Source organism: Pseudopodoces humilis, chromosome 5, assembly GCF_049639895.1.
Source record: "Pseudopodoces humilis isolate 2021_Gansu_Grassland_sample_001 chromosome 5, ASM4963989v1, whole genome shotgun sequence".
Taxonomy (NCBI): Eukaryota; Metazoa; Chordata; class Aves; order Passeriformes; family Paridae; genus Pseudopodoces; species Pseudopodoces humilis.
Window position 1 is genome coordinate 21,674,216 of NC_142204.1, and position 24,462 is coordinate 21,698,677.

At 38.5% G+C, this 24,462-nt stretch overlaps 1 protein-coding gene across 7 annotated transcripts in view; it reads right to left on the reverse strand.

Moving 5' to 3' along the window:
- Positions 1-24,462, reverse strand: part of LARGE1 (LARGE xylosyl- and glucuronyltransferase 1) — a 276,790-nt gene that overhangs the window by 215,270 nt on the left and 37,058 nt on the right. The window contains exon 1 of one of the 7 annotated variants that reach the window (XM_088054851.1): positions 15,956-15,998. The exons of the other annotated variants lie outside the window; for them this stretch is intronic. The gene's annotated coding sequence lies outside the window, so the exon portion shown is untranslated. Of the gene's footprint in view, positions 1-15,955; positions 15,999-24,462 lie in introns of those variants that run through there. 7 annotated transcript variants of the gene reach the window in all.

A 24,462-nucleotide genomic window follows, 5' to 3' on the forward strand; every position in this document is an offset into this window, starting at 1 on the left:
AGATCATTTATTTACAATATAAACTAATGAAGTCAGTATCTTCCATCTTTTTCTTAGTCCAGGATGCTTTCATAAGGAGTATAAAAGTCTCATTTTTCAGGCAAAGATTTCAATTAATAAAGGACCAGAAAAAGCTCAGAAAGCCAATCGTACCCTGGGCAGGGTGAGGGAAGCACCCAGCACAGGAAAGACATTGACCTGGAGTGAGTCCATCCATGAAGACGATTAGAGGGATGGCACACCTCTTCTACACAGAAAGGCTGAGACAGTTGGGGTCGTTCAGCCTAGAGAAGGCCTCAGGGTGACTTAATTGCAGCCTTTTGACACCTGAAGGGAGCCTACAATAAAGATGGAGAGGGATCTTTTAAAAGGACATGTAGTGACAGGACAAGGGGGAATGGCTTCAAACTGAGATCAGATTTAGATGAAATATTAGGAGGGGAATTCTTCACTGTGAGGGTGCTGAGGCAGTGGACCAGGCTGCCAAGAGAAGTTCTGGGTGCTCCAGCCCTGGAAGTGTTCAAGGCCAGACTGGATGGGGCTTTGAGCAACCTGGTCTAGTGAAAGATGTCCCTACTCATGGCTGTGAGAGAATAAAACAGGATATACCTACAGCTTTCACCATGTATCTCTTCCTTTCCAGAACTAGAGAGATCAAGTGGATTACAGAACTCACTTGTACTTTAGCAAAGGATGTTTCTTCATCCCATCAATTAAACGTGGAGAGACCAGGACTATGAAAAAGAGACTGAATGAAGTATGAATGGAAATGTATGTGTTGTGAAAGGACCAAAAGAAACAGTCAGAGAATCAGTGTAAGAGGTCCAAATAAAACAGTTATTAACTGCACTTCTGTATGCAGTTTCTCAAGAGCCTTGTTTTAGAAAATAAAGCACAAAATTAAATTATTGATAGAAGGTGACAGGAAGATAAAGAACAGGATTAGAGCTATAAACCACCAAGACAAGGACAGTACAGAAATCAGCAGTGTTGTCTACTGACTTACAGTGATGCTACAGAATGAAAGGACTAAGATTGCAATCACAGTCAACTCCTCAAGAGTACAAAAGGTACAGTCAAAAAAAAACCCCATGTAATCACCAATCAAGGAAAAAAATGCGGACGATATGATGAGGACTTAATAGCCAGAATCTTCTATCCTTCCTGTCCCTGTAAGTAATCCCAGCCCCAACACCTGATCACAAATCTTGGTGCTTCTGAATATGTGATAAGAAAGTGAAATCAATGGAAGAGTAAGTATGAGAAGGAAAAATGTGTTTTGTTGAAGTCACCTTTCCCTTCTATCGGCCTTCCCCATTATATTTTGTTACACTAGCTGCTAAACCTATGATGACTTGTGCTTCTAGGCCAGGGCACTGAAAGTCATGCCATGTCTTGTTCACAGCAGGAAATTTAGTACTTGCTGCAAAAGCCAACATGCTTGGGGACGCTGAGTCATAGGATCCCATTCACAAACACATGCTTACTGCATAGTCTTATGTGAAAACATACGCCACACAATCAAATAACTACCCCTAAGCATCTTACATGCTGGATTTTAATAATTAGGGAAATCTCTTCATAAGCAGGAAAACAAGCTACGTGTCACTCAAGTATAAACACCCTTGTCATGCAAGCCTTTTCTTGCTGTCTTTTATAAAATGAATGACTTGGAAAGGATACAGGAACTAAACGTTGTACAGTCAATAAAAGCCACTGTTATTACTTGTACTAATGCAGTAATTAATTAACTTTTCTCACATGTGGCAGCTTCCTCTAATGGAGCTCCATCCATGAATACCAAAACCAGGCAGAGTCCTTCCTCCAGAGGCAACAGGATAAGATCTGTGACCCGTGCAGATCCAAGCCCTACCCCTGCTGTCACTGTGAAATTCCATAAGGTCATGGCAAAGAGAGTGACAACCGCAGCTACACGTTTGTTACAGCTCAGACACTGGTTAACCTTGATCCCAGAAACATTTTTTCTCCTCCTTCCAGTTCCACAGATGGAACCATGCTTACAAACATGGCATCACATATACACTCAATTATATTAAACTTCTTCCTGCTGTAAGCACCTACAGCGAATGAATGGATTCCCCGTTGCATTTGATGGAGCAGTAACAACTTTTCAGCAAACAATAACATGGGCCACAAAGAGCTTGAAAGCTGAAAGGCAAAACGGAGTCAATTTCCCACAAAGCTCTAGTATGGAAAATTGTGGAAGCATTGGTAAGTAAAGCATATTACTACATAAGTAGCATTACATACTGTAAACACTTGATGCATGGTTAGTGCTTTAACAACATGCACAATAAATACTACTGTTTGAAGTTTTAACTCAATAAATTACAGCTTCACTGCTCTGGCTCCTTAAAAAAAGGTTTTTTCCTTTGAAAAGTATTACAATGTAGGATAAGGCAACATTTCATTAACATGCAATGTTGAAAATAATGAGCCCACACAGTCATAGCCTGCAACACAGACAGACATTTCTACTTTATTTAAGCAAAACAAAAAGAAGTTGGATGGGGAAAAGAAGAGCCTTAAGAGAAAAGCAGCAGACTATGTTTGCTCTAATGGAAGGTAAAGAAAGAACAAAGGAACTTCTGACCTCAGGCATAGCCAAAAATAAAAGGAGTAATGTGTCTTCTTTCCTCACACAATTGCTGACTCTGTATTCACTTATTCCCATTACATACCATTCAGATATGCAAAGGAGCCGGTAATTTCTTCAGGGGAAGATTTTTGCCATGTTATTTATTAGCTAGGAAATAATTCCTGACACACGCTGAATTTTTGACAGACTTGCTCAGTTTTGACTCAGCCTTTTGATAATTATACAGCAGCAGTGCCTATGAATACAAGTAATTTCTCTTTGCTTCTTATGCTATGATTATTCCAGAGTTCTCCTGATAGCACTTACTGAGTCATTTAAAAACCTATTCATTTTTTAAAACTTCTACCTATTCACATTACTTGTGGGTTTAAGCCTATTTGTTTTGTCTTTGTCTCAAATAAAGGTTAGATTTTTAACATCCATAAAAATGTCTGTGTAGTGATGAATGGTATTGCACAGACTCTCTGTAAGCAGAAACTGTATGTATTTCTTCAAGTATTACACCTCAACTGGCATACCTCTGTTGAACCTTCAATATTGTCTGCTACTTCACTCCATAATAGAGATACACAGTTCCTAAGGTGGCAAAGCTTTTTAAATCATTGCTTGTGAGAATCTAATTTAAGACATCCTAGTGGGAGGTCCCACTTTCATAAAGTAGAATTCAATATTCCATGAAAATCAGGCCTCTTTTCGTTAAACTCACATGCCTGACAGGCTAAAAAGAAGTGCAAGAAAATCAGTTTTCTGCAGAGGAAAACTCTTACATCATTGCTGACAGAAGAAAACTGGCCCCTGAAACATGTTATGCCACCAAGCCTCAACTGTGGTCATGAAATGCTCAGCCTAAGCCCCCTCCATGGTAATTCAAGAGTCTGTACATCGTGCACCTTCTTCTCCCTCTGCATACTTCCTTTTGAATCAAAATTTAATTTATTGGAAAGCTTCATGCATGTAAGTATTAAAACACAACAGCAGAGTGCAAGTTTCTTCACAAAGGATCACTGAGAAATCAGCACGAAAACTGAAAGGAACATTAGGTACTCTAGCAAGCAGTTAAGTAATTGAAAGGTTAGAAACTGACTGAAAAAGCTGTAGCCATCTGGTCATTTGCTTGAGAACAACTTTATCCACAGCATTCCCATCCCACACCCCCCCCCCCTTTTTTTTTTTTTTAATTAATCAAACATTCACAGAGTCTCCTAGCTACTGTGGTGCCAAGAAGTGGAAGGTGAGAAAGCAGTAAAGGAAAATGGAGCAGGAAATGAAGAGGAGCAGGATATTGAGAGGCTTGCTTGGTAGATTCTCTAGCCCTTTGTCAGGACTGGAGTACAGTGACTGAGGGGTAAGGACACCCTAGGCATGACACACAAGCGTTGCAGCCAGACAGAACAGTGACAGAGTGACTCTTCCAACACTCAGCCTCCTGTGATCTCCCAGCAAATGAGAGATTGCTATCAAAGGCAGCTCAGCTCTCTAGGAACGGAGAAACACTGAGACACCAGAGCCTTAAGGATGTCATTTTAGCTGCCTTCATGACAATAGCCATAGCTGCACGGGAAGAATACACTGCAACAGACCAGGGAATTTGTTACTTTTATACACTGAGTTGAAGGATTAACTATTTCTCCTATCATAGGTCAAACCTCTGCAACAGTGGCATGAAGAAGACTTCTTTGACATTACAGAAGTTACAGACCAGTATCTGTCAGTGTTCAGCCATCCACATGTAGCTTCTCCATTTCTTATTCAAACTTCAGTTCTTTCTAGCTTAAGCAAAGGAAGAAATATCACACTCTTCCACAGTGCTCACAGTGATACTCAGCATTTGTAGGATGCTAACAATCTCAAAGGGCAAACAAACCTGTGTTATGCTGGTGGCAGAAGTCTTAACATTAAGTTTCAGAAATTCACATCTAATAGTATCAACTGCATTTCTACACTAGGGGGTTTACTTGCAAGAGCTGGATTTTCAGAAAGCTAGCTCCATCATGGGCATTAGAACAGTCCCAGCTAGTACCACAGAATTCCAGGCAGTTAATTCATTCCAAGTGCCTTTTTCAGTGATGGGAAGAGAAAGCTGTATTACAAATGGTTGTTCACCCTTCCAGTACCATGCCTCCCATTATGCCAAGTGCAGTGGGACCACCAGGAAGCTTTCTACGCTGAGCAGAAGACACACTCCACCCCTGCTCTCTGCACAAGCTCTGTGTGCTGGGAAGATGCTGCATTCTGCAGCTGGCAGTTTCTGTATGAAATTGTCTGCTGCTTTGTGTGGGATGGCAGACAGTGCAACTACCACGGAGATACCAAAACACTGATGCCACTACTTTGGCTACTGAAGTCAGATCACCATGATTAAAAAAACAAAAGGCTGGTAACTGCATATAAATCTTTTTAGCTCTAGTTTTTGGCTCATATCTGTCTCAGTTCAGTAACTGCTGGAAGGCTGTAATTCCAACAGCTGTTAAGATGTTGGTTTTTGGTGGTTTTTTTCTCTTTAACAAAACTTTCAAATAGTGTAATTCCTCCCATGAGCATTCTGACTATGATATGCCATTACATTCTGGGAAGCATCTTCCACTAACAGAAACTCAGTGACTGCAGTTACAGTAGCGTGCACCAGAACCACATGTCCATGGTTACTGCATGTTTCCTGAGCTTCATCTCTTTGCTCTTGCAAGTAGCAGCAATAAAAGATGTAGCCATAACTCTCCTTGACAGCACCGTATTTAAGGCTGCACCCCTTCAAAATGTGTCTCAGAGAGATGACATATTAAACAAAGTACTTCAGGCATGGATGGAGCTGTCTGTCCTTCTTTGTCATGGGAACAGAACAACATTTGAAACAAACCCCTCCGAGCACTGGAAAACCTTGTTTTTGTATTCCATAAGACACGAAGTACGAACAATGAAGTGCATAATCCAGGTTGTTACATCACTGGTGTGATAAATGGGGCTGATACTACAACGTGAAAGAACACAAGCAGTGTAACAGCAGATACATTTGTATTTAGGCACTCTGCCCTGGAGAAATACCACGCTAAATGGTGCATCTCCCATATGAGGTCCATAGCCTTCTGTTTTCCAAATGATCCTGTTTGTCTGCTATGGCCACTTCTACCTTTCAGGGGAGGAAAAGCAACCACCTCACAGATGCTGTCAACACAGTTTACAGTATTTGCCTTGAACTTGCAAATAAAACTGTGCATGTGTTTTCCGCATCTCCTATTTAAATAATGGGCTCTGTACTACCTACTGTCAGTGCAGTCCTTTCATGGGCTCTGAAAGGAGAGCAGAACTTGCCAAGGATAAGCAAAACAAGCCTGCAAATACACTGGATCTAGCTTTACACATCTACTTTCCAGCAATACAACTACAGGATGAGGCCAGTCCTCGAGAAAATGCTTTTTACTGCTGAGGTAATTCTGCTCCTTTAGTAAAGCCAAGTTAAAGATGGGAGCAGGCGAGAATGAGGAGAGAGGAGGGACAGTGGGAGAACAACTTGAGAGAAAAGAAAATGCTAAACACAAATCGTATTGTGGTTTATCCCCAAGACATTCTGATGTTATAGATGTGTTTTTACAACCATGTTGTAGTAGAGTTTTAAATTTATCTTTTTTTTTTTCCTTATGGTTTCAAACCTCAACTTCAGCCTTGCTAAGAAGGCTGTCAATTCTGGAACAGCAGTCATCAGGAGGTACACCCAACCCAGTATCTCTAAGCACCAAGTAGAAAGATAATGAGCTAGGTCCTTCCTTCAGAATCTTGGAATAGCAACAGGTACCATAATTTTATTTTCTGCATTTTCTACAAGGTTTTATCAATTCTGATATTAAGAAACAACATCTTTTAGAACAAAATTACAATTCTATCCCAGTTTCAATCCACTGAAACTAGGAGAAAAACTGCTGATGGCTTGACCAGATTATCAGCATATATATAAAATCCACTAGAGTTCATGAAATGTATTTGTTTCAGCCTTCAAGAAAGTAGAAAGAAGTCACACATACTCTCCAAGACATAACTGATTTACTGAATATAAATCACATATAATAACTATCTGTATGTGGCAACAAGATTGGCCAAGGGTGTATTCATATGAGTAAATGCTTCAGTTATCTCCATATCTGAAAACCAGATTAAACAGGATAAAAGGTGTTGAAAATTATGTTGTGAAACTATTTACATTGGAATTCTGTTTGGAAAAACCATACTTTGCTTGGCACAGGGTTTTGTAAGGTCCCAAATCCATGCTGTTAATAAGGGACAACTGGCAGAGGTGGGAAAATGGAAGCCCTCTGGGACAAGATAAATTTTCAGGTTTTCTTTTCATGAATTCTATCTTCCAGTCAGGAAACATGGATTCATATTGATAAAATACATTGCATGACACAAAATTAATTCAAGACTATGATCTACCTGATTAAAAATATTTCTACAAAACCTTTTCAAAATACAAGTACATAATACATTCATTGAAATTTATTAACCTTAATTTATTATTAATAGATGTACTTCTGTTTGTAATACAACAATTCCTTCTCATATTGAAATGCCAGGACACCACTGGGGGGTGGTGGAGGAGCAACCTCCTTCAAAAGCGTAACATCCAAGGACAGGGGAGGAAAAAATACCAACTTTCCTAATTCAAATGATATTCCACTGCTAACAGAAGAAGAGGTGTAATGCAGCCACCTTTTCAGCTCACTCCAATGCCTGTCACTTCTGCACCTTGTCCTAATTACAGAGAGCTTTAATTTTCACATGTTCTGTAGAACATTACACCACAATCACATTTGGGGCATGGAAACACCGAGCCAGAATTGGCATTCGGTAGCTTTGGCTTAAGCAGGAGATACCCAGAGCTGCAGGATACAGCAACATTCCCTCAAAGTCCCAGGGCTTCTCCTGGAGCAGATAATGAACAGCTGAAAGAGCAGCAGCTGCCCAAGAGTTATTTTGGGGTTTTACCGAGATTGTTTACCGTATGTGGAGACCCGATAAAGACCATCCCACTGCCCTTTCAGTCACCTGGTTTCAAAGCAGTCAGCATTACCATGTTTCCAACAAATCGCTCATTATAGCCCTTTATCAGCTGCTATCGCAGTAGTTTGAATATAAGGAACTCAAAAAGCCCTAATCAAATAAGGTGCAGCCAAACTGGTAAAGTGTACAAAGCACCAGGATTCCTCTGAGATGCTTTTGTACTTGGAAGATGATATACCATAAGGTTTAGAAGAAAGTCTGTGTAGTTACTCTCTTCTCAGTCCAGTCCTCTGCCCTGGTGACCCAAATATTAAGGCCTAAGAGGAGAATGAAAGGGCTGTATACTTAACTGCCAACCTTAACTTCAGTAGTATAAAAATTCCTACCGAAGAAGCTAGAAGGATGCAATCCATATTCCTATGACATTTCTTCTGCTTTAAAAAAATTAAAAAAAAAAAAAAAAAAAGTATCAAGTAAGCTATTTGCATTTATCTGATCACCACTGAATTATGTACACATGTCTACAAAGTCTGAAGCTGCTGGGAAATCCAATAATACTATTTACATCTAATCAAAGTAAACAATCAATGCCTACTTAAAATCTTCGCTGCAACAATACAAAATATTTTGAAAAGCAATGCAAAAAAAGTCATACTTCCATATCATGTTTGCAAGAAAATTGATAATACACAATCTAGTGAGAGGATAGCTCTTTGTTGACAATTTCTGAGGGAAGGTAATTTCACATCCATTTGATTTGCTATTTATGCTTCTAGTCTATCAACAGATAAGAATTTTAACCAGTTTAAGAGCACAAAAGAATGAGCATCAATATTAAAGGGGAGAAAAAACTCTTCATATATATAGTAACATATATAACTTTTATATTTATCACCCCTCACATTGCAGTGTGAACGTGAGCTTCTGTAAACCTCTAAGCCTCTGGCTTTAGAGTATAGATGATGTGAATTTTTAAATACTCATTCCAATTAAGTGTCATGATTAAAAAGTCTAGTTGCACAAACAGTTAAGTCTCTGTGTAGTCCAAGTGGGTTGTAAGCTCAACACACCTTCCAGTCCACAGGGACAATAGAAGATGAACTAGAACAAATGCAACAAATTTTAGCTATTGATAAAAATGGAAAATAATTCAGAGGAATTCTAAGAATAATTGTGATGGAATACGTTCAATAAACAGAAAAAAGAATGCTTCCAGAACACAAAACAGAACTAGAGTAACACTGTTACAAAAGTATTACAATGTTCTCATTCTTAGAAAACCCAAGCCATGAGCAAAATACGCGCTCCTACCTGTCAAAACCAAACTTCACCTGTCTTTTTAATTAAGTTTCCTAAAGAAACAAAGCTTGTGCAATTACTTTGTTGTCTCTAATAACTTCACTACCTGCTGGGCATTGTGTATCAATTTGAAATCCTTCATTCATTCTTGTATCATCGTTCAAAAGCAAGAACTATCAAGAAAGCACATGGCCCTACAACAGAGGTCTTTCCTACTTCTGAAATTGTCTGTTTAAAGGTCCTGTGGGCCACTAGTTTTTTAATTTTTGGACCATCTACCCTGTGATTTTAACGAGGTGATACTAAGGAAGGTTTTGTACTGTACCTCTGTAGTTTGCACACACTCCTCAGGGTACAAAGATTGAACAGCACTGTGAAGCAGGTAGAGAAGAACACTGAAAACAAAACATGGATATGGCCTACACATACTTTGTACAAACCCTTGCTTACAGTGCACAACATCTACAGCAGCTTTTCCAATTTTAGATAGCTGCAATCTTACAAAGATTCATCTGAGACTTTGTAAACCAGTTCACTGAAGACTTGCTATCCAAAAAAAGGTGCACAGGTTCAGCTAAGCAGGATGTGAGAAGCTGGCAGCAGTACACTGTAAAGGAGTAAAGGTTATCCAAGTAACCTTCATTGTATTTGGCCAGTTTCCCAAACATATAGAGAGGGTTGGTTTGTTTTATCCTTGTGTGAAAATATTCCATTTCCATCCTAGTATTTCTTTAGACAACATAAAATTGAGATCTCTAGAAATGCTCAGTACAAGCCCAGCTATACTCTTGCTAAAAGGATGACAGTTTTGCTACTAACCTAGAGGAAAGAAAAATAACGAGCACTCTTAAATATCATTGTTCTGAAAACAGCATTTTGCTCTCAGTTTTATTCTGAGGAGTATCTGAATTCTAATCTTAATTTTCAATGGAAGTTTTCCATTAGAACACTAAGTAAAATCATAGTTCAACAACCATTTTAAGCAATCCTATGGAGAAAAGCACCTTTACACTTAACTGTCCTTCTTCCAAGAATCATTCATACAGAGCAGTCTGTGAAATCAAAGCAAAGGGAAAGTATGAAAAAGCCTGTAAGACCCAAAATTCTTGTATCTATGTCCTTTATACTTATACAGTTTAATTTATCCCTTCATGAAAATTAAGCCTTCCAAATAAAAAGTACCCTGAGTTAAAGTCTGTACCCTGAGTTAAAGTCTATATCTACTCCTTTCTACACATATCAGCAAATTAACAGAAGAAAAATCGAAAGTCTAAATTGTAAACAATGGTACTGTTCTAGAGCTAGACTGGTCCTTAGAAGCAAATTAATTTTTAAAAGTCAGTTTTCTGCAATAGTTGTTTTAGACTTGCCCAGGACTACAGAACATTGATTCCTTCCCCTTGCAACATATGCATTGCCTAAAAAATGAAGTTTCGATTCCCCTGCTTACCCACAAGCTCTCCTCTGACTGCTGCTCATTACATTTTGAAAGCAGTGTCATCCACCAAACAGAAGGGAAACCTGAGGCAGAGATCATTTAGGATCATCAGCGAATCTACAGACAAGGTAAGATGTGAAATTAGGAGAACAAGAATAGTATCATACACTGTACTAAACCACACCTGCTCTCTTTACAGACAGAAAGACTCAATACCAGAAACAGTAGGAACATGAATTCTAATGTTAAGTGAAGAAGACTACTGGGAACTCCCCACCTTGTTCAACTGTTTCACATCAAGAGCCTGCCCAGCCAAAATGAGGAAAGGATTCACATTCTCTCTGTCCCATTTCCCGCTTTCTTATTCTGGCTGCGAAAAGTGCTTCAGGGAAAAAAAAATACTCAAATTGTCTAAATCAGTACAAGCTACTTGTCAATTTCAATAAATTCAAAGCATGTACGAAAAGGAGGATTCAGTTGCTGTTTTTTCTACTAACATGAAAAGTATACATGGTCTGCAAACATCAAGTAACCAAAATTTATCCTAAATATTTTCATTTTCAAATAATCCAGAATTTCAAGAATGGGAACCTTTTTAACAGCATCCCATTATCTGGAAGCATAACACAAATTTTGTTTGTGTCTCAGGACCTCCAAAGCCATCCAACCCACCTATGGAATCATGGAAACATGCACAGACATGACAGAAAAACATACACACTGCTTACTCTGGATATACACAGTTTGCATTCGTATTAAATAGAATATACACAGCCTGTTTAAGTCTATTGTGTTCACACTTGTGTCAATAAATGGGTTGACATTTTAAAATAAACACACTATACATGCAGGTATTTTTAGGAGCAGGAAATCTATTTCTAAAAAATATTAGATATTTCATGTATCATAAGCACCTTTAAAAGAACATCAACAGTTTATCCACTTTGGAGGTAAAAAGGAGAAAGCAAGACTCCTGAGCCCAGTTATCTCAAAATGTGCCCTCTTCCATTCAGTTTTATCATTCAGTTAGCTTACAGAAAAATGGATCAGTTTGTTAAGAGTCTCTTGACCAGAATCATTAAACAGTATCTGATTCTCTGTTTTCACGAAATACTGAGTAGGTCCAGTGGGATCTGTCATCTCAGTGTTATACAGCAACAATGTCAGCAAGCAAAGGTCCAGATCCTGGCTATATAATTCAGACTTAGGGAAAAAGAACAAGTTCTTTATGATTCTCTAGAATCTCTTCTGTTTTTACCAATCATCTAGAAATACCTACAAGTCTGTCAGGCCTTTACTCCTGTTGTCTGAAATTGCACTGTATTGACTCAATGTCTCCAAAGAAATGCTTCTGTTGATTACAAGTATGCAGCACAGAGGATCGAGACAGACATAATCAGAACTTGTCTCTCCTGCACCACACAACTTTCTGCATCACCTTCTTCTCCCCTCATGAGGCTTTTCAGAGCTGTATTTTTTAAATCACTTCTGAAGGAAAACACAGAGAATTTCACCTCTTCTATTAGGTATGATTGACATCTGAAGTTTTGAGAATCTGCAGATTTGTTTCCTCTGAAGGTCTTCAACTTCTTGTCTTGTGAAAAGGAATGCTTGTCTCTCTAGGTATTTCCCATTCATAACTTCTGGATAATTTCATCTAAATTTGACAGAATATCAGCATTTTCAATAGATTAAATTCTTACTAGTTTCGTGAAAATCGGCAACTAACAGTACATAGGAAGAAGAAAAAAGCATTCCTACTGAAGGAAGGTAATTACACCTCAATCTTTATCCAACACTTTAGCATGTAAATGGGTTTGCACTAACCACCCTGTCTGTTGTTAATTCTCCAAGTAAGTAGGTGATATGAGTGGGATCTGTGAACGTTTTGTAGAGAGGTAAATTAGGATAACAGGATACATTTCAATAGAAAATCAGTCCTCATTAGTTCAGCTGTTTATGAAGCATCCTGTTTTACATTTAAATTCCATGCTCAGTGTACTATTGAACACTGTGGTTAGCAGAACAAATACTGTTTTGACATTAGAAGAGATTGAAAACTGAACCATCAAGAAAGAGAGAGCAATTTAGTCAGAGTTATGACAACTCTTTACTGATGTAAAACCCAGAAGATCTGTAAAGAGGTATCAGACGGGAGTCTGAAAAGCAACTAGTTGAGTGGTGTCATGAAAGTAGTGATCTAGGCTTCCGTGCATCCTGAATGAATGCCAAATTAGAATGTCAAGAAGGGATTCAAGAACTCTCTCAGTTCCGTTTATAGTTCAGAGTTCGAAAGAGTTTCCTTCAATAAATAACACAACTATCCAGATAAGGCCTTAGACATCTACTTTGTACATTTCAAGCCAAGTAACATTCTAACTTTGCAACTGTAATTTTTCCTGCCACTAGGTCACATGAGAAAGAATAGAAACATCCTATTCTCCAAGAGCAGCAATGTTGTCCATTCTAAGAAAACACACAACTTAGCAGGGCCTTTCCTAACATAGCAGTCTTTGTAACAGACTTAAAAAATATTATCTTCAATCTTTTACAGAATGTCCAATATTTAAATGTCTCATTATCTAGAAAAATATTTTTGGCAGTGTGTTTTAGACCTCAAGGATGGCACTGTATTTCCTTTCAGCATACACAGCTCTTCCCAGAGCTGTGCTGTTCTCTCCACAAGGCATTCACAGAAGGCAGCGTACCACTCCTCTGCCACTGCTTTAATAACCAGACAAGCCAAAGCAACACCTGCCCTCTGCTCATTTTCCACATTACAATCACCTTTTCTGAACACAGTATGTAGTGTTCTGAATGTACAGCATTGCAGGGAAGCTACAAAATTACAATGGTTTCAGTATTTCCCAGTTTTGCAAAAAAACTTTTCCTGCCTGATCCTTTTTAGATCATATTTACTGTCCTTTAGGATTGCATAACACACAGAGTTCATAATCACCTTGCAGTTGACAGCCACATTCCGTTCTTTCCCTTCATCGGTCATTTTCAAACAACTGAATTTCCAGCATATAAATGGGGGCATTACATTTGCATGCTATCCATATAATGCATCTTCTTTTCCTGTCCAGCACTCCTGTCTGATATTCCAGTGCTCTACATCATCAGTAATTTCTCCTGCCACCTTTCATTCCTTATTCTAAACTTCATTTTGTTTAATCTTCACTAGCATTTTCCCATGTAACAGTGCATCACATTTTGAAATCCAAATAAATAAAAGATTCCTACTCCTTTTTAAAAAAAAAATTAGTTACCATGTTAGATAGCAGATTAGTGTGGTATTAGCACTTCTCTTGGTAAACTCCTGACACATTTTATGTCATTTGCTGCTCACCTTCATGTCTGTAAGCACTCCCTCCCTCAAAGTATGTTCTAAACTAATGCACTGAGGTCAAACTAAAAAGGGGAATGCAGTCAGGGGAACATCAGTGCTCAGGTTTTAAAGAGAGACACCACAGTTACCCTTTTCTAGCCATATAAAACACCCTCTTACCTGTCAATTCTAAAAAAATCCTAACCAGTAGATTTACAATTTCATGGGCTGGTTACTTCAATACTCTGAGGTAGGGATTTTCAGGTCTGCTCAGTTCCAACACAATAAATTCTTTGCCATTTGCCTTCACCTTGGAAATGGTAATTTTCATATCTATACATACATACATATCTATACATACACCCCTTCCCAAGAGCTAGCTTGCCTTCTTACATACCCTACATTATCATCTTTACTGTAAACAGTAAGTAAAAGAAGAACATTCATTAAGGTTTAAGCCAGATGCAGATTATACTTTAATCACCACCCAATCATTTCTGTATGGTGTTTTCATGTTTCCTTTCTCATTCTCTCATTACATTGAGAGTAACAGAGCTGTCTACTCTGTATTTTGACTTTCTTTAAAAAGAGACCTACTCTTCTTCATTGGTGACAAACTTCAGCACTGAACATGTGTTGAAGGCTATTATATAAATAGGAACAATCTAATTCACCACTGGGAATCACTGAAGTAATCCCAAAAAAGAGAACTTGTGAAATTGGTACACCCTTCAACCTGAAAACTGGGCTATGGTGATCGAGCAAAAATATGTGTACAGAAGTAACAGATATCCATGCAATAGCTGTGGAACTTTCAAATATATTGTATGTTTTCATAAATAAAACTGGATCTTCTGTCTTTGAGTAGATTTTGGTCATTCTTTCACAGCAGTGAATATATGAGGAAAATACTAACATGAACTTGAACGATTCAGAAAGCAGCTGTGCTGCTGCTAAGTACAACTAAATAGGTTAATTCTCACCTGTGATGTGTGCACAAGTTACCAGGAGGCAGACAGCTAACCTGTACCAGCTACTGAGAAACAACAAGTTTGTACCCTATGCTAAAACACAGTGGATGTGAGGCATGTCAGTCCTCAGCTGAAGAAGACGCTGCCACCCAGACACTCTGTTCTGGAGGCAGGGTAAGCATGTACACAATCAACACAGGTAGCTGGAACACAGAATCTTGTTACTTGTGTTAATCTGCTTAAGTATCAGAATCCTCTAAATCTACTCAAAGGTTATTGGTAGTTCATCACTATACACATGCAAGTCTGGCTTTTTTGTGCTATGGAGCCCCACCTTGGGCCCAGTACTGCACACACAGTCTCACAAACACTGAACAGAGGGGAATAATCATCTACCTCGCCCTGCTGGCTACATTCTCACTAACACAACCCAGCATGTCCTTGGCATTCTTTTGCTTCGGGGAAAAACTGCTGACTGATGTCCAGTCTGTCATCAAGCAGGGTTCCCAGGTCATCTTCTGCACAGCAACTTTCCACCCAGTCTGCCCCCATCCTGTAGCTACTGCATCAGTTAACTCCATGTAAGGCACAGGACCTCATGCTTGCCTTCCATTCCCTTCTTTGATTTGGTTCTTTCTTATTCCCCTGCTGTATCCAGGTTGAGAGATGCAGGTAAATGTGGTAGGAATCCAGAATTTCCAGGAGAGAGATCAAGGTGTGACTCTTTTTGTTTTCTCAGCCGTGTAACCAATGAATTCTTAGTCAGAACATGACTATTCCATACTAAAAAAACTCCAAAAACCTTACAACATAACAAAACTTCTTCCCAACTCTTCAGCTATCAGCACACTACCCTTTAAACTACTTTTACCAATCACACCTCTTTCCTTTCAGAAACTCTCAGACTTTACTGCAAAATCTTGAAGTGCTATTCCAAAAGAAAAAAAGAAAACCCTCTGTTCCTCTCCTATCAGTCTTCTTAGCACTTAGTCGTCCTTATTTAACTTTTCTTTATCTACTAGATGATAACTTGCAATCTGGCCTCTTGTTGGGAAGTGGAAATAAAGTTTTTCTTTATCACAGATTGCAATTCTAGATTGCTGCTAGTGCTCAAATTTCCTCCTGCTTTTTGTTTTAAAATTAAATAGCTACATTACCTTGATTTCATAGCTAATGGGGGTGGGAGATGTCCTATTTCTGAACATGTGCTATTTTGAGAACAGTCTCATGTCAGTGCTAAAACACAGAAGAAGTGAGTCATCTGTATCCTGTTCATGAAAAACTAAGATGATTGCTTCAGTACTTACAAACCCCTTGACCAGCTCTCCTCTTCTAGCAACACACCAGGAGCAGCACAGTTATGCACTGACTGGGTAAGGAGTGAATATGAATTCTCATCCTACCAGGCATGCCATATGTAGAGCATTAACTTAAACTGGGGCAAAGAGGATTTACATAATAGCTTTATACACTAATCGTGTAGTCTTCGGACCTCTACAGTTGGCAAATAAAAAAAATGGTGCCCTATTTATCAGGATAATTACTCAAGGGATCTGACAACACAAGACAAAACCTATATAAAATCAGTACAACACAACTTTTTTCCCCATTCCCTAAATATCTCTCAGAGTCTACAAAGCACCATTATACAAAATTCTTATGTCTTTCTCAGACATCCAAATACCCTGTAGCAGACACCCCAAGAACATGTGGACTCATTTGAAGCTGTTCAAAGGAGGTAATTCAGAAGAATGGATATGCTGTCAACAGACTTAAATTTGTTTCTTTCAGATTACTTTTCTGGGGAGGAAAAGTACTGTCAGTGAGGAATACAGCAGTGCTAATGCAACACAATATTAGTAAGCCAAGTCGAAAGCAGTACACAATCCCCAGTAAATACTCATCACAATTATTCCAAAAACAATGTTGTAATTGCCAATACTTTAAATTTTATTTATTTATCCTTACACTGATTTGCAGGTTTCACAAAATGAGGAAACTGCAGCACTGGCTGAAGAAAAAAGCCTGCAGTATGCTGATCTCACCCATCTTTGCCAAGCCACCTCTCTCTCGATCTGCAATAACTCTTCATTTTAGTTACAGATCTTCCTTGAAAAGGGGTCCTATGGCAGACAGATTAGAGTTGAGAAAAGATGTCCAACAGAATAAGAACAACTAACTCTTTCACTTGGAGCTGAATACTGTGGTATTGATCCCTTCTCGAAGACAGTTACAGCATCAAAGGCAAAAGCTAAAATTTAATAGGATTTAATTACTATAATCAACCTACATGACACTTTGCAAACCACTGAAAGCGATGACCTCTGTCCAAACCAACTTAAAATATGCAACAAGAAGAGGGAACATGAATTAGGTACTCAGTACAGAACAGACAGTGAAATTGGTAATTTTAATTTAATACATATAACATTATTCTTTTCTTTCATGCACACAACGATGGGGTTGCAGAGGATGTGTGTTTTAAGCAAGAATTCAGTCAAAGAAGACAGGTTACTGTTTGCAAATATGTATAAAGTAAGAACAGCTTTCAGATGCAGAGAGAAATTGTAAACCTAAGAGTCAACATGAGAAAAGATGGTAATAAGCAAGAAGAACCCACAATAAGGCTGCAATGCAGGGAGAGAGGGAACTAGGGGGACTAATGGTACAGGCAAAGACTTCCAGCACCCTGGCTCTCAAAATGACCTGGTGACTGTTGGGTAGCTCTGGGCATGGCCAAAAAGTTAGTTCAGTGGTTAAGGTACTTTGACATACAAAAGTTGTTCTCTGTATCTCAGCGGGACTCATCAAGGACAGAGTTAAACACAGAATAAATGATATATGAATGAGTTGGAATCCAATCAGAAGACATTGCAAGTAATTCTTCATCTGAGACAACAAAACCCCTACAGGTATTCAGCCAAAGACAAAGCAAAAATCTGTCAGAAGTCTTGCACAAACTATCTCCATGTAAAGCCAGATGGTTATCCTTTATTCAGGTACAGACCCTCCTACCCTTATCTATACCACAATTTCTTTCAGATTAGAGTACAAGTCACACTTCAGAGAATCGTTACTAAAATCTGTCTGACTCCATTCATGTAACTGAACCTTCAGTTCAAAACTATGAGACTCCTACATCCTAGCTATGAGCTGTTCCATGGGGGAAACTGGAACACACAAGACATGGATAATGAGGCACACCACTGTTTAACCCCCATCACTTTTTATTCAGTATTGCTGTGGTAACAGATCTTGCTTCAAGGAGCTGTCTATATATAAACAGAGTCATTTGACTTTCAAGCTCAGAAGAGCCACTGTCCATCTTCTCTTAGGAAAAGGTGGGAGGATGAATGAAAGGAATCATGTTACAGGCCAGACTGGCCCACAAGCTGCAATTTGGGTCAAGCTGCTGTAAATCATATAGGACAGACTCACAGACAACATGGAAATTTTGGCACTGACCACGTTTAACATATTTCTCCTTCCTGCTGATGGTGGAAAACAAAGCTCTAGACAAATACTCTTCTGCTTGTTCTAAAGAGCACTTCAACCACATGAGACAGGTTGCATACATACAGGATGTTCACCTTAAGGGGATTTCTTTCTCATCCTTTGGGATTTTCTTTCCTGTTTTCACAGATCTCATGGTCCAATACTTGTTACAAAGCTAACTTTTCTTCTAAAATGATTCTAAATTAAAAACTCACAGAGCAGAAACATTTTGAGTTGGTCTGTGCAACAAACACGCTCTTAAAAAAGGTTAAACTGGGGTCTTAAACCCAATACCTTAACAGTATTGAGCTCGAGGAGGCTACTGACTCAGTTTGGGTAACATGTACTTTTGCTTCATGGAATAAACAAAAAAACAAACAAAACAAAAAAACCAAACCAACAAACAAAAAAACAAAACAATGAAAAAAAAGACATTCTAACCCAAATTGATACTTCTCAAGTATTCTGTATTTATTTTTTTATTTAGAAATTTATTCAATTTGTTATGCAAACTATCCAGGTAATGAAGTGTTACTTACTAGAAAGCATAGATGAGAAGTCTGTCAAGCTACAGAAACTGAAGCCTAAAATAAGCAAACCCATTTTTCACCTTCTCTCATTATACCCCTTCTTTGCAAATTTGGTTATATACACAAACTTCAACCAGGACCAACTTCATGCCAGTGTCTTTCATCTCCTTGTTACCACAGAAAAGAATATATTGTTCTTTCCACTCTGCTTTTTTACTCTGGAAATTAACCTATATTAAGTCACACAGCATCACAGATTATTAGAACAGCCTGGGTTGAAAGGGACCTTGAAGGATCATCTAATTCAAAGTTCCATGAGAAAAGAAGCCTAGATGAAGTTATCTGGTACCTTGAGCACTTGCAACACATAACTAAGACAGTCACATAACTGAAACATTTCAAGAACCCAACAAGAAGCAATGAAAAACAAAACACATTTTCTTGAAAATGTAAATTACCCTTTTTATCTTATTCTTTACTGATAATGCTATAATGAATGCAATAGTACTTACAAGCCAAATTATTAGAGACTTTATAAAGTAGTACAGCATAAACTTAAACATCACAATGTATTACTAGATAAACTGACAGTAACAAGAAATCCCTGCACCCAGTTTTTTTGCTTAAAAATCAATCCCCATTATAAAAGAATTTGGATGATATGCTGAATGTGAAGAATGTGCTATATTAACTATCCTCATTAAAAACACAAACAGCAGATCTGAAAAACAGCAATTGGTTGGAAGGTTTCAAACAAATTGAGAGCATACTAGAAAATCCCCCTAAAAGGAAAATAGGGCTCCTAGATCCAGAATCTCGTAGGGAAAGCCAAGCCACAAGAGAAAGTCAAATTGCTAAATGCAATATGACAGAATTGGTGATAAATAAGTAAGCTCTGTTTTGCAAATTATCAAATGCAAAGCGAAGTACTGCAGGCATGTCCCGCAGTGGTTTCCATCGCACTTCACTGACTATGTTGATTACCATTTTATGAGCAGAGACAAATCCTTTACTTGTCCACAGATCTTTTTCCAGAATAATTCTGCTTCTCACTCCACAACAGAGCTGAACTCCTAGCTGCTGTTGTGCATTACCGTCTCTTTTAATAGCTCTGTGCTATTTAGTTTCACAGGTATCAAAACAGCAGGACTTCCTAGAGATTGCTACTTTTCCCAAGGTTAAAGTAAAAATCATACCTGCATTAGAAGAAATGGAAAATTTCCCCAGGAATCCTGGATGGGCTGAATGTCCCAAGCTGTGTTATAAGCAAGTATCAAGTTAAGTAATGAAGACCTTACATAGTTCAGCCAATTATCTTCCCACCTTGCTCTCCAGAATCATGCAGTTTCCCAGATCCAATTTCTATCCTGAAATAAAACTTTCTGAATGGAAAATCATCCAGGCACAAGAGAAAATTTAGATTTTTCCAGGTTTTCCATAAAGCCTTCAGTGAACAAATATTCGTTTCGCTATTCATCTCTTTTGCTCTCAACATTTCAGGTTTTTTGTGTTTGTAAACAATGAACAAGCTGAAATATTCTCTTCCCTTTTTTCTGCCCCATCAAAAAAACCCCAAAAAGCTTCCATGGGAGACTGCCACCTGATTAACCAACCTTGGAAGGGCCCTTCCAAGCACACAACGTTCTTGTGCTGGTAACATAGAAAAAGTAGTACACATTTCTCAAGAGGAGATGGGAGTGGTGCTGTTTAACTTTTCCAAAGGCAAGGACACTGGACACGAAGTGCATGAAGCTGCTCTGTTACCATTTGCTTCTGGGCATAATTAGTCAACCAGAAACTTTCCCCTGAGAATGATAGGCAAGAAGAGAATGCAACCACTTCATAAAATAAGAATGAACAGGTCATGTTGGTGAAGCTGGGAAATAATAAACGTCGTGGCCTTCCAGGCGGTTTTGTTCTGCAAAGTAACAGGTAACATGTAAGGAACAGATGTGTAAGGACCAACTCCTAATGATGCACCTGTTTTTTATCACAACTATAAAATCGTAACTACGAAAGTTCCTTTGGGCTGGAACACAAGAAAGGGTTTAGGTAATTAAATAAACCTCCTAGGAGGTTGTATTGCCGCAACATTTCTGAAGATTTTGAAGTTCTGAGTCTGTTCCTTCTAGGGTTACAAATCACACAAGGTTAAAATATGAGAAACAAAACACATTTCTGATAAACGGTAATTAGCACTTGGACACTCCATGAGCTGTACTACTTGCCACATCTCCAGCTGCTCCAAATTTTTCAGCTATTTCAATCATAGCCAGGCCCCTTGCATTTGTCTCTGGGATTGCTGGTAATCCTCCCAACTTTGTATGGAGGATGGCTGGCACCTGGTCTATCATGTGGCCTGGATTCTTACTAGAAACACTCGCTGCTGTCTGAAAGGCCACTTGGTTCTCCAAGATGGGAATTAACTCTTGTAGTTGGGAGTTCAGCACAGCACACCTCAAAAAGTGACATGACCCGGACAAATGATCCTGGTTTGATTGACAAAGCTGAATCCAAAATTTTGCCACCAATTGCCAACAAATTCCTGCCTCAGCCACCAGCTGTGGAAGCTGACATTTAGTCAGCTGAGTATCAACGTAAATAGGTCAAAACTTCTTTCTATACCTACCCATCATCTACCAGGATACCATGACAAACTTGAAAAATAAAAGAACACAGATTTTCAGCTATTGATGGATCAGGTTTAAAGGTTCAAACACAAGTGGTTATTTCTCTTACCACTTCTCTTATTTTTGACACAGTTTCTTTTCTCTCTAGTACCTGTAATAAAAATTGAAATTAACACAGCTAAATTTTATGTAGATCCTCATTCACATTTTACCAAAATCCTTCTATCAAATACAGAACAATGTCTACATCTTCCCATGAGTGATACTGCTCTAGAATTCCCATTTATTAAATATGCCAGCAGAAAGAGCATAAATTTTGTGTAAATGCTATAGCAAGCTTTATTTTCTGAGTCAAAAATATTTCTCCACAACTTACATGTAGTAAAGAAAAATATACACATTATTTCTATGCACACGTGCATACAAACATGGAACACCTGATACAGAATCCAAAGAATATCTGGATTCATAATAATTAATCAGTAATAGCTACTGACAGTATTTAGCAGCCTTTTAAAACTTTTTATAAACTGATTTTTATAACCTTGTTCTTGTGCATTCAAAACAGGTTCCATGACACTGCACATCAGGTTTCATTCTATCAAAATTATGCAGTTTTAATTCAGCCATTTTTAAAATAGGAATGGTTACCTTATTTATATTCATGCAATTTAATTTCTGTGTAATATTTTATTATGACCAGCACCTATGACTCGTCAACCCTTTACTGTTCAAAACAAGATGATTCACAAAACACAGGATCCCATTCCAGCATCGTGTTTTATTTACCCCATTAAAACAATCCACAAACTCACAAGCTGTGTTAGGGCAGAAATTTTCCTAGAACAATTTGAATATGCCAGTCTTCAATTCAACCTGTTCGTTACTGATGCACTGCAGAAAGAATGACTGATGAAGAATTCACCTATCCTAGCAAAAATCTAATAGTTCTACCTCTAAACTAGCTCAAGGTAAGAAAAATGAATGAGAGCTACAGCAAGTGCCAAAGGAATAAAGAACAAAAGGTCTGCAGATCAGACATTTTTCTCGAAAATAATTTATAGATGGCAGAAAGAAGCATGGTGATTTGCTAACTTAAAAATTCCTTCTCTTTGCCCTTCTCTATCCTTCTCCCTGTTTTCTTTTGCTGCCCGGTCTACTTTTTCATCATCTTCTTTCCCTCTCCCATTACATCTTTGTTTTTTCTATGATCTCCCTCAGTCCTTCTGTGACTACATCAACAAGCCCACTAAAAGTATTTAATAAGCAACAGTGTTTTCTCATTCCTGAGAAGTATCAGCACTTCAGTTATCCCAGCTCTGAAACATCAAAAATCCAGGAGTCCTTATTCCCCTTCCCCCTCCCACTTTCAACCTCTCTTGGACTCGAAGCACGAGCCTGAATCAGAAACCTCCTTACTGACATCATAAAGAAGAGCTACAATAGAAACAAGGAAGTACCTACAGTTCAAAGATCACATTGTTACTAGTTATAACCAATGCTGCACTTAGAGAAGCATTTCTATTATTCCCAAGTCTTCTAGGTGATGGAGATTTTTAACCCTGACCCCAGTCACCAGCAATCACACAGACTCTGCACAAAACCACTGAATGAAGAGCTATACTTTTATTAAGAAGTAACTTCCAGTTTTAACCACAGCAGGGAAAAATAAAATGTTAAAAGATGAAGCAGTTAAATAATAAAGGCCCAGTACTTATTTCCATGGATTTGAATCTCGTAATTGCTATATGAGGGGAAAGCAGGTTTCTGATGTGCAATTCTGGAACTGACAGTAACACTGTAAAAGAAAACATTTGACTCCTCTGTTCATCAAGACTACTACAGACTTGCAGAAAGCATTATATTATTCTCTTAGGTGATGGGGAAAATTATTCTGTGGCAAACCAGATTCTTGTTTAACTCAAGGCAGAGAGAAACAGGCACATGGAATTCCGCTTCTCTAATGTGGAACCACCCATGCAGTTTATAGTAGGATGAGAGCTTTGCTTTCAAGTGATGAATATAGGAATCTGAAAAGAATTCCTAGTTATATATGAACCAGGAAGAACACAGCCTTAGTGTGGAGATACCACCTGCAATTTTTCTGTGTTTTATACTGGCTAACCTCCAAGCTCAAGAAAATTAAATCATAGAATATCCTGAGCTGGAAGGGGCCCATAAGGATCATCAAGTCCAGCTCCTGGCTCTGCCCAGGACAGCCCTAAGAGTCACCATTTGCCTGAGAGTCTTATTCAAATGCTTCTTGAACTCTGTCAGCCTTGCTGCTGTGACCACTTCCCTGGGGAGCCCATTCCAGGGCCCAAACATTCTCTGAGTGAAGAACCTTTTCCTAATGCCTTTTCCAAAATGCCCCCTGACCTGGCTTCACACTGCACCCTGGGGTCCTGTCACTGGTGACCAGAGAAGAGATCGGTGTCTGGATTTGTCTGCAGTTTGCAACATTTCCCTTTCACATTTCCTACTCTAGATTTACACATTCTGTAATAAGGTCATTGCTTAACAGTTCTCCTGGACTTTCTACAAACAAGCCAAATATTGGACCTCACAGACTTCTTAAGTTACAGTAGGTCTTCTATGAGTTCAGAGTACACTGAATTGTCAGTATCTTAAAGTAACACCCACAAGCCCTTGAAACCAAGATAGCTACAGCTTTGATCCTGGAAACACCTTTTCAAATGCTTAACTTCAACATCAGGAATTGTCCACTCTCTAAAGGATTGCTTGCTTTACTGAAGTGAATGCATGGCTTATGTACTTGCAGAATTAGGGCCTAAGTGAAGAGGAACTGCATTCTGAGTATTTTGTTATCTCAGTGTTGCAGCTCCTGAAATTACTACAAGTTGCCTGATATTTGTTTTTCTTCCTCTAAATCACAAGAGCTTTAAGAGCTTGAAGAATTGAACCATAACAGCTCAAAAACCCAGATGTAAATAGGAAGAATCTATTTTAAAACGCTATGGGGTTTTTTTAGCAACATTCTGATTTTAAAAATTACATGAGTGTGTTGCAAGGACTGATCTAATTTCTCAGTTTGCACACGGATTCTGGTAACAACTGGGGAACTTCCATGAAGAGCAGCATTTAATAATTTCCACCAATCCCCACTAACCCTTTGAATAAATGCAAAATTACAAAACC